Source organism: Schistocerca serialis, chromosome 2, assembly GCF_023864345.2.
Source record: "Schistocerca serialis cubense isolate TAMUIC-IGC-003099 chromosome 2, iqSchSeri2.2, whole genome shotgun sequence".
NCBI lineage: Eukaryota > Metazoa > Arthropoda > Insecta > Orthoptera > Acrididae > Schistocerca > Schistocerca serialis.
In genome coordinates this window covers 918,325,068-918,334,082 of record NC_064639.1, presented here as the reverse complement: position 1 = coordinate 918,334,082, position 9,015 = coordinate 918,325,068, and positions in this window count along the sequence as shown.

Here is a 9,015-nt window from a genome sequence, read left to right as displayed (position 1 = left end):
GGCGACGTGGCGTTGCCATGTCACAGTTGATCCCACCGTGAAACAACATCTACCATTACTGTGCTCAGTAATTGCGTTCGCACGTATGCGAACCTGACGGTGTTGGTGAGGCAATTACCATTCTTTTTGCGGAGGAAGTACTGTATTATGCAAGTTTTTGTTTTTCCTATATAAGGAATGTTTTATGAGCATACATGTTTACTCGTAACTAGCTTACCGCTTGCTGCTTCTTTCGCATGGGGTGTATGGTCTGCACAGATTTCTTCTTTTGTTTTTCTTTAGCCGAAATTTTATGTTGGACACAATTTTAACTAACCACGAAACTTTTCTTGCTAATTACGGCCATAGAATCGTGGTCTTTTCCGAGTCTCACATCTGTGAGCCTAAAGGGGGACAATTATTGAACTACGTATATAAAAAAATGTGAATTGATTACAAACTACGGCGTGCACACACTTTATTTAACATGTAGACGTCACTACAGGTATTCAGATTTAGGTTATGACATGTCCGACATGTCTACCAAATGTGGAGCAGACGAATAGTGACATTCTGCATGACCCGCTGAAATGTCGGAACATCGATGCTGTCTACATCTACATTTACATTTATACTCCGCAAGCCACCCAACGGTGTGTGGCGGAGGGCACTTTACGTGCCACTGTCATTACCTCCCTTTCCTGTTCCAGTCGCGTATGGTTCGCGGGAAGAACGACTGCCTGAAAGCCTCCGTGCGCGCTCTAATCTCTCTAATTTTACATTCGTGATCTCCTCGGGAGGTATAAGTAGGGGGAAGCAATATATTCGATACCTCATCCAGAAACGCACCCTCTCGAAACCTGGCGAGCAATCTATGCCGCGATGCAGAGCGCCTCTCTTGCAGAGTCTGCCACTTGAGTTTATTAAACATCTCCGCAACGCTATCACGGTTACCAAATAACCCTGTGATGAAACGCGCCGCTCTTCTTTGGATCTTCTCTATCTCCTCCGTCAAACCGATCTGGTACGGATCCCACACTGATGAGCAATACTCAAGTATAGGTCGAACGAGTGTTTTGTAAGCCACCTCCTTTGTTGATGGACTACATTTTCTAAGCACTCTCCCAATGAATCTCAACCTGGTACCCGCCTTACCAACAATTAATTTTATATGATCATTCCACTTCAAATCGTTCCGCACGCATACTCCCAGATATTTTACAGAAGTAACTGCTACCAGTGTTTGTTCCGCTATCATATAATCATACAATAAAGGATCCTTCTTTCTATGTATTCGCAATACATTACATTTGTCTATGTTAAGGGACAGTTGCCACTCCCTGCACCAAGTGCCTATCCGCTGCAGATCTTCCTGCATTTCGCTACAATTTTCTAATGCTGCAACTTCTCTGTATACTACAGCATCATCCGCGAAAAGCCGCATGGAACTTCCGACACTATTTACTAGGTCATTTATATATATTGTGAAAAGCAATGGTCCCATAACACTCCCCTGTGGCATGCCAGAGGTTACTTTAACGTCTGTAGACGTCTCTCCATTGATAACAACATGCTGTGTTCTGTTTGCTAAAAACTTTTCAATCCAGCCACACAGCTGGTCTGATATTCCGTAGGCTCTTACTTTGTTTATCAGGCGACAGTGCGGAACTGTATCGAACGCTTTCCGGAAGTCAAGAAAAATAGCATCTACCTGGGAGCCTGTATCTAATATTTTCCGGGTCTCATGAAGAAATAAAGCGAGTTGGGTCTCACACGATCGCTGTTTCCGGAATCCATGTTGATTCCTACATAGTAGATTCTGGGTTTCCAAAAACGACATGATACTCGAGCAAAAAACATGTTCTAAAATTCTACAACAGATCGACGTCAGAGATATAGGTCTATAGTTTTGCGCATCTGCTCGACGACCCTTCTTGAAGACTGGGACTACCTGTGCTCTTTTCCAATCATTTGGAACCCTCCGTTCCTCTAGAGACTTGCGGTACACGGCTGTTAGAAGGGGGGCAAGTTCTTTCGCGTACTCTGTGTAGAATCGAATTGGTATCCCGTCAGGTCCAGTGGACTTTCCTCTATTGAGTGATTCCAGTTGCTTTTCTATTCCTTGGACACTTATTTCGATGTCAGCCATTTTTTCGTTTGTGCGAGGATTTAGAGAAGGAACTGCAGTGCGGTCTTCCTCTGTGAAACAGCTTTGGAAAAAGGTGTTTAGTATTTCAGCTTTACGCGTGTCATCCTCTGTTTCAATGCCATCATCATCCCGGAGTCTCTGGATATGCTGTTTCGAGCCACTTACTGATTTAACGTAAGACCAGAACTTCTTAGGATTTTCTGTCAAGTCGATACATAGAATTTTACTTTCGAATTCACTGAACGCTTCACGCATAGCCCTCCTTACGCTAACTTTGACATCGTTTAGCTTCTGTTTGTCTGAGAGGTTTTTGCTGCTTTTAAACTTGGAGTGAAGCTCTCTTTGCTTTCGCAATAGTTTCCTAACTTTGTTGTTGTACCACGGTGGGTTTTTCCCGTCCCTCACAGTTTTACTCGGCACGTACCTGTCTAAAACGCATTTTACGATTGCCTTGAACTTTTTCCATAAACACTCAACATTGTCAGTATCGGAACAGAAATTTTCGTTTTGATCTGTTAGGTAGTCTGAAATCTGCCTTCTATTACTCTTGCTAAACAGATAAACCTTCCTCCCTTTTTTTATATTCGTATTAACTTCCATATTCAGGGATGCTGTAACGGCCTTATGATCACTGATTCCCTGTTCTGCACTTAATGAGTCGAAAAGTTCGGGTCTGTTTGTTATCAGTAGGTCCAAGATGTTATCTCCACGAATCGGTTCTCTGTTTAATTGTTCGAGGTAATTTTCGGATAGTGCACTCAGTATAATGTCACTCGATGCTCTGTCCCTACCACCCGTCCTAAACATCTGAGTGTCCCAGTCTATATCTGGTAAATTGAAATCTCCACCTAAGACTATAACATGCTGAGGAAATTTATGTGAAATGTATTCCAAATTTTCTCTCAGTTGTTCTGCCACTAATGCTGCTGAGTCGGGAGGTCGGTAAAAGGAGCCAATTATTAACCTAGCTCGGTTGTTGAGTGTAACCTCCACCCATAATAATTCACAGGAACTATCCACTTCTACTTCACTACAGGATAAACTACTACTAACAGCGACGAACACTCCACCACCAGTTGCATGCAATCTATCCTTTCTAAACACCGTCTGTACCTTTGTAAAAATTTCGGCAGAATTTATCTCTGGCTTAAGCCAGCTTTCTGTACCTATAACGATTTCAGCTTCGGTGCTTTCTATCAGCGCTTGAAGTTCTGGTACTTTACCAACGCAGCTTCGACAGTTGACACCGGCACCCGGCGAACGGCCTGCCCGACGGGGGGCCCTAGCCATACGATTATATAAATAAATAAATACTCAAGTACGCAATCAGAAACCTTATCCAAATGTTAGTGTTAAGTTTTTCATGTAACGATCTTTTGAGGAATTAAATGACAGTGAAACCGACACTCATACAACACGTACACAGTGTTATTGGTCAAGATCGCAATTTATTATTACTATTGATTACGAGTTTCGGCTAAAATTGTAAGCCATCTTCAGAACTGTAATTACACAGATAATTGCATATAATGAAATATGGTATGGTACTGACTCCCATTGTAATTCTACCACGATGTAGATAAAAGGATTTTGTGCACATGAGCGAGCGTGAGCGCGCGCGTGCGCGCGATGTATCTGTGTGTGTGTCTGCAATGAATAACCTGTCGCAGACATCTTTATAAATTTTGTACAAGATGTATAGCTGAATCTTATTATACAGCTCGATGAAACATTAAAGTAAAATATACTTAAATCACGAACGTCTATTGCGACACAGAGTGCCATCATTCAAAAGAAAGCTTCAGACTGAGTAATTCTTACCCAAGACCAAGAGATCATTACGTCCACTGTGTAATAATACTATATCAAGTAATCGCCACATGTGAAGATTGTGATCAAAATAAACACACTATCTTACTCTAGAAAACAATACATAACACATAATTTTCTTTCACTTATAAGAGGATAACGTATCCACTATGCAAGTATTGTATTACATACTCTACATGTGAAGTGTGAACAACACTATTTATCAAAACCGATACAGGGAGTAGTGAACATAGGGTTGTCGTAGCGAGATTGAATATTGTAATCCACAAATCCTCCAAAAATAAGCGAAAAATATACCTATTCAAAAAAGCAGATAAAGATTCACTTGATGCCTTCCTGAGAGACAATCTCCAATCATTCCATATTAATAATACAATTGTAGACCAGATGTGGCTTGAATTCAAAGAAATAGTATCGGCAGCAATTGTGAGATTTATACCAAATAAATTAACAAACGACGTAGCTGATCCTTCTTGGTACACAAAACTGGTTAGAACACTGTTGCAAAAACAATGAAACAAACATTCCAAATTTAAACAGACGTAAAATCTCCAAGATAGGCGATCTTTTACAGAAGCTCGAAATTTAGCGCGGACTTCAGTGCGAGATCCTTATAACAATTTGTACAACGAAACTTTGTCTCGAAATCTGGCAGAAAATCCAAAGAGATTCTGGTCATACGTGAAGTATGTTAGCGGCAAGAAACAATCAACATGTGAGGCAATAATGACCCTACAGCTTATGTTAGAAGATAATTAAGCAAAGGCAAACCTACGTTTCTAGCATTTGTAGACTTAGAGGAAGCTTTTGACAATTTTGACTGGAATTCTCGGTTTCAAATTCTGGAGGTGGCAGGGATGAAATACAGGGAACGCAAGGCTATTTAAAATTTGCACAGAAACCAGATGGCAGTTATAATAGTCGAGGGGCATGAAAGAGAAGCAGTAGGTTGGGAAGGGAGTGAGACAGGGTTGTAACCTATCCCCGATATTATTCAATCTGTATATTGAGCAAGAAGTAAAGGAAACAAAAGAAAGATTCTGAGTAGGAATTAAAATCCATGGAGATGAAATAAAATCTCTGAGGTGCGCCGATGACATTGTAATTCTGTCAGAGACAGCAAAGGACCTGGAAGAGCAGTTGAACGGGATGGACACTGTCTTGAAAGGAGGATATAAGATGAATATCAACTAAAGCAAAACGAGGATAATGGAATGTAGTAGAATTAAATTAGCTGATGCTTTGGGAATTAGATTAGGAAATGAGACACTTAAAGTAGAGAAATTATAAAAGATAGACTGGCGATGGAAAGGAAAGCTGAGGGACATTGTCATCCACAGTCAGCACCTGGAACCTATTTGTCAGAGTAAATGGGGAGACCTTATATTCAGACCCCTGGGAAGTCTTTCACTGCCTGCCACACTCCGAAGTGACCTCCCACTCGACCACAAGCGAGCAGTAACAGGGCTGGCCACCGGTGCAGATGGATCGGCGAACTCGTGGATCGCGCTGGACGTCAGTTGAATCCCCACGGCAGGCCCACAACAGCGATGCCCATCCACTGCAGCTTCAAGCTGAGTAGCCGAAGCCATCACAACCTGGAGCTAAGAGTGAAGTGTCACCAATTCGGCTCGCATGCATACACAGCAATCACAGTCCCTGTCCATACTAAAGACAGTGGAAAACTACACTACACAGATGAGCAAAGGGTTATGTCATGCGCTACAGAACTCTTCTGTAGACATTGACTAAAACTCAAGAACTGTGTGTAATAATTAGTTTAACATATAGAGATTTAAAAACTGAACTATCAAAGCTCATGTGAGACTAAATAATTCGCTCCTGATTAGGAACTTGTTATATGTCACAAAATCTTTTTACTTTCAACAGAAACGTAAACGCGAGAACTGCGTCTATTAAATATTAAATTAACACCAGTAAATTCAAGAAAATAAGCTACCTAAGCACACAGATAAAACTGTATAAATCGCTCCTGGGTGGGAACTCGTAAAATGTTACAAAATCGGTTACTTACCTGTTGCAGCTTGTGTCTCAGCTGGCAGCTGGCGCTTGACATATGTTACTGGAAAGAAGAGCATTGAAGGGTAAAACCAGAAGAGAAACCCAGATGAAATTTTATGTAGTTATGGCACTACTCAGAGTACTATAAGGAGCAGAAAGTTGGACATCAAAGATCGAAAGACCTAAGACAACGTGCAACATCAAAAATGTAGTTCCTTAGATCAGTGAAAGACTGCACAAGAGAAGACAAAATAAGAAATGAAGAAATAAGAAAGAATTGGTGATACAACCATTAACTGAAAAATGAATCCAACGAATGCAGGATTGGAAAGAGCATGTACTGCGTATGTCACCTCAGAGAATCGCTTGATAAGCGATGGAATACAATCGCGGTGGAAAGAGTGTGGGAAGACTGAGGAGGAAATGGTGAAGCCGAAATAGGTCACAAGGCCTAATCCTAGACTGGCAGAAGAAGAAGAAGATTTTTAGCAACAGTGTCTAATGACAAATGTTTTTGCCGGCCGGTGTCGCCGAGCGGTTCTATGCGCTACAGAATGGAACCGCGCGACCGCAACAGTCGCAGGTTAGAATCCTGCCTCGGGCATGGGTTTAAGTAGTTCTAAGTTCTACGGGATTGATGACCTCAGAAGTTAAGTCCCATAGTGCTCAGAGCCATTTTTGAACAAATGTTTTGTAGATAACAACTCTTGCAAACCTCATGCAATTTATTGACATTTAATAAACAGTATATCTCCTTAGCAAGTAACATGTCTTCACAGCACTCATCTAAATGTTATATGCCAACAACACACTATCACTTTTGACATTGGGATGAAAATAACGAAATTTTTTATTATGCTTACGCGTTGTACAACTCAAAAGATTGTGTTGTCATCCTAGTGAGCACCACTTGAATTCTTTAGCTTCCTTTCTTAACTGGTCGTGAAGGTTGGCAGAGCTATCATGCATTCTTTGAACTGTCATCCTGGAAAAGCTCCTACTCTCAAAAATTTGATTTTTTTCTCCGCTAGTTCTGATAAAGCGATCATCATGCACTTTTTTAAAAAGGCTTTACACCAGCAGCAATGTCTTTACGAATTAAGAAGCTTACTTGGGTAACCATTTCAGTCTCTGTCTTTTGTTTCTTTGGAAAATTGCTGTTGACTTGACAAAGATTTTAGCAAATTTGGCGCCTCTACTTTCCTTATGTTATCATCCAACTTCGCCGTATCAGCATGTTTCGATTCAAAACGACGTAAGATATTATAGTCTTATACAACTGCGATTGATTCGCGGCATACCAAAGTACTTTACCATCGTAAGGTATAAAAAGTACTTATTTGTTCACTCCGTATTAAATACTCTTTATTCAGACACAATAATTTCGCTTGCGGTTCTTGTCACCCACTATTTCTATCCACCTTGAAGTCAACATTAATAATTAAAACTCCAACTTTACCATACCCGAACATGGAAAAGCAGAGGGCTCATGATAACTGACACAAGCTATAAGTAAAGTGGTAAGTTCGTCTCGAGACATCTGAATTTGAACTCTTAACCAAGGACAATAGTTTTCTTCTTTAATCAAAGCTATGTCAGCAATATTCATTCGACAACAATACAAGTATGTAGGCATACGTGTGGCTCAATTCTAGCTGCAAGGTATGAATGTCAGAAATCAAATTCAAATATAGTGTGACAACCTGACCCTAGGTCACATACACTATAGTAAACTACCTTGGCAGTTTTTCATCTTTTTACAACTTTGAAGTACTGGGAACACTTCACATATCGCATGAAAGCCAAACAGTCACATGTAGTGTTTGTTTCATCTACGTCTACTACATCTACACTCTGCAAGCCACCATGAAGTGCATGACAGAGTGTACATCTCATTGTACCAGTTATTAGGTATTCTTTCTAATAATCTTATCCTCACGATGATACTTAGGGAGTTGTAGTATATTGCTAGAGTAACCATTTAAAGCCCGTTCTTGAAACTATGTTAATAGACTTTCTCGGGATAGTTTACGTCTGTTCAAAATGGTTCAAATGGCTCTGAGCACTATGGGACTCAACTGCTGAGGTCATTAGTCCCCTAGAACTTAGAACTACTTAAACCTAACTAACCTAAGGACATCACAAACATCCATGCCCGAGGCAGGATTCGAACCTGCGACCGTAGCGGTCTTGCGGTTCCAGGCTGCAGCGCCTTTAACCGCACGGCCACTTCGGCCGGCGTTTACGTCTGTCTTCAAGACTCTGCAATTCCTTCAGTCTTTCTGTGACACTCCCTCACGGATCAAACAAATCTATTAACATTTGTGCTGCCCTTCTCTGTATATGTTCAATATCTCCTGTTAGTCCTATTTGTTATGGGTCCCACATACTTGAGCAATATTCTAGAACCGGTAGCACGAGTGATTTCTAAGCAATCTCCTTTGTAGAATGATTGCGCTTCCCCGGTGTTCTACCAACGAACCGCAGTCTACCACCTGCATTACCCACGACTGAGCCTATATGGTCATTCCATTTCATACCCCTACAAAGTGTTACACAGTGACACAGTGGTATTTGTATGAGTTGGCCGATTCAAACAGTAACTCATTGATATTACAGTCGTAGCATACTTCGTTGTTTTCATTTTGTGAGGTGCACAGTTTTACTTTTTCGAACATTTAAAGCAAGCTGCCAATCTTTGCACCACTTTGAAATCTTATCAAGTTCTGACTGAATATCTATGCAGCTTCTTTCAGACAGCACTTCATCATAGATAACTTCATCATCTGCAAAAAATCTGAGGTTAATATATTAATATTATCCGCAAAGTCATTAATATGCTACATAAACAGCAAGGAGCCCAACACACTTCCCTGGAATACATCCGAAGTCGCTTCTACATCTTTCCATGACTCTCCATCCGAGATAACATGCTCCGTCCTCCCTATTATAAAGTCATCAATTCAGTCATAAATTTCACTTGACACCCCATGTGATCCTACTTCTGACAATAAGCGTAGGTGTTGCATTCAGTC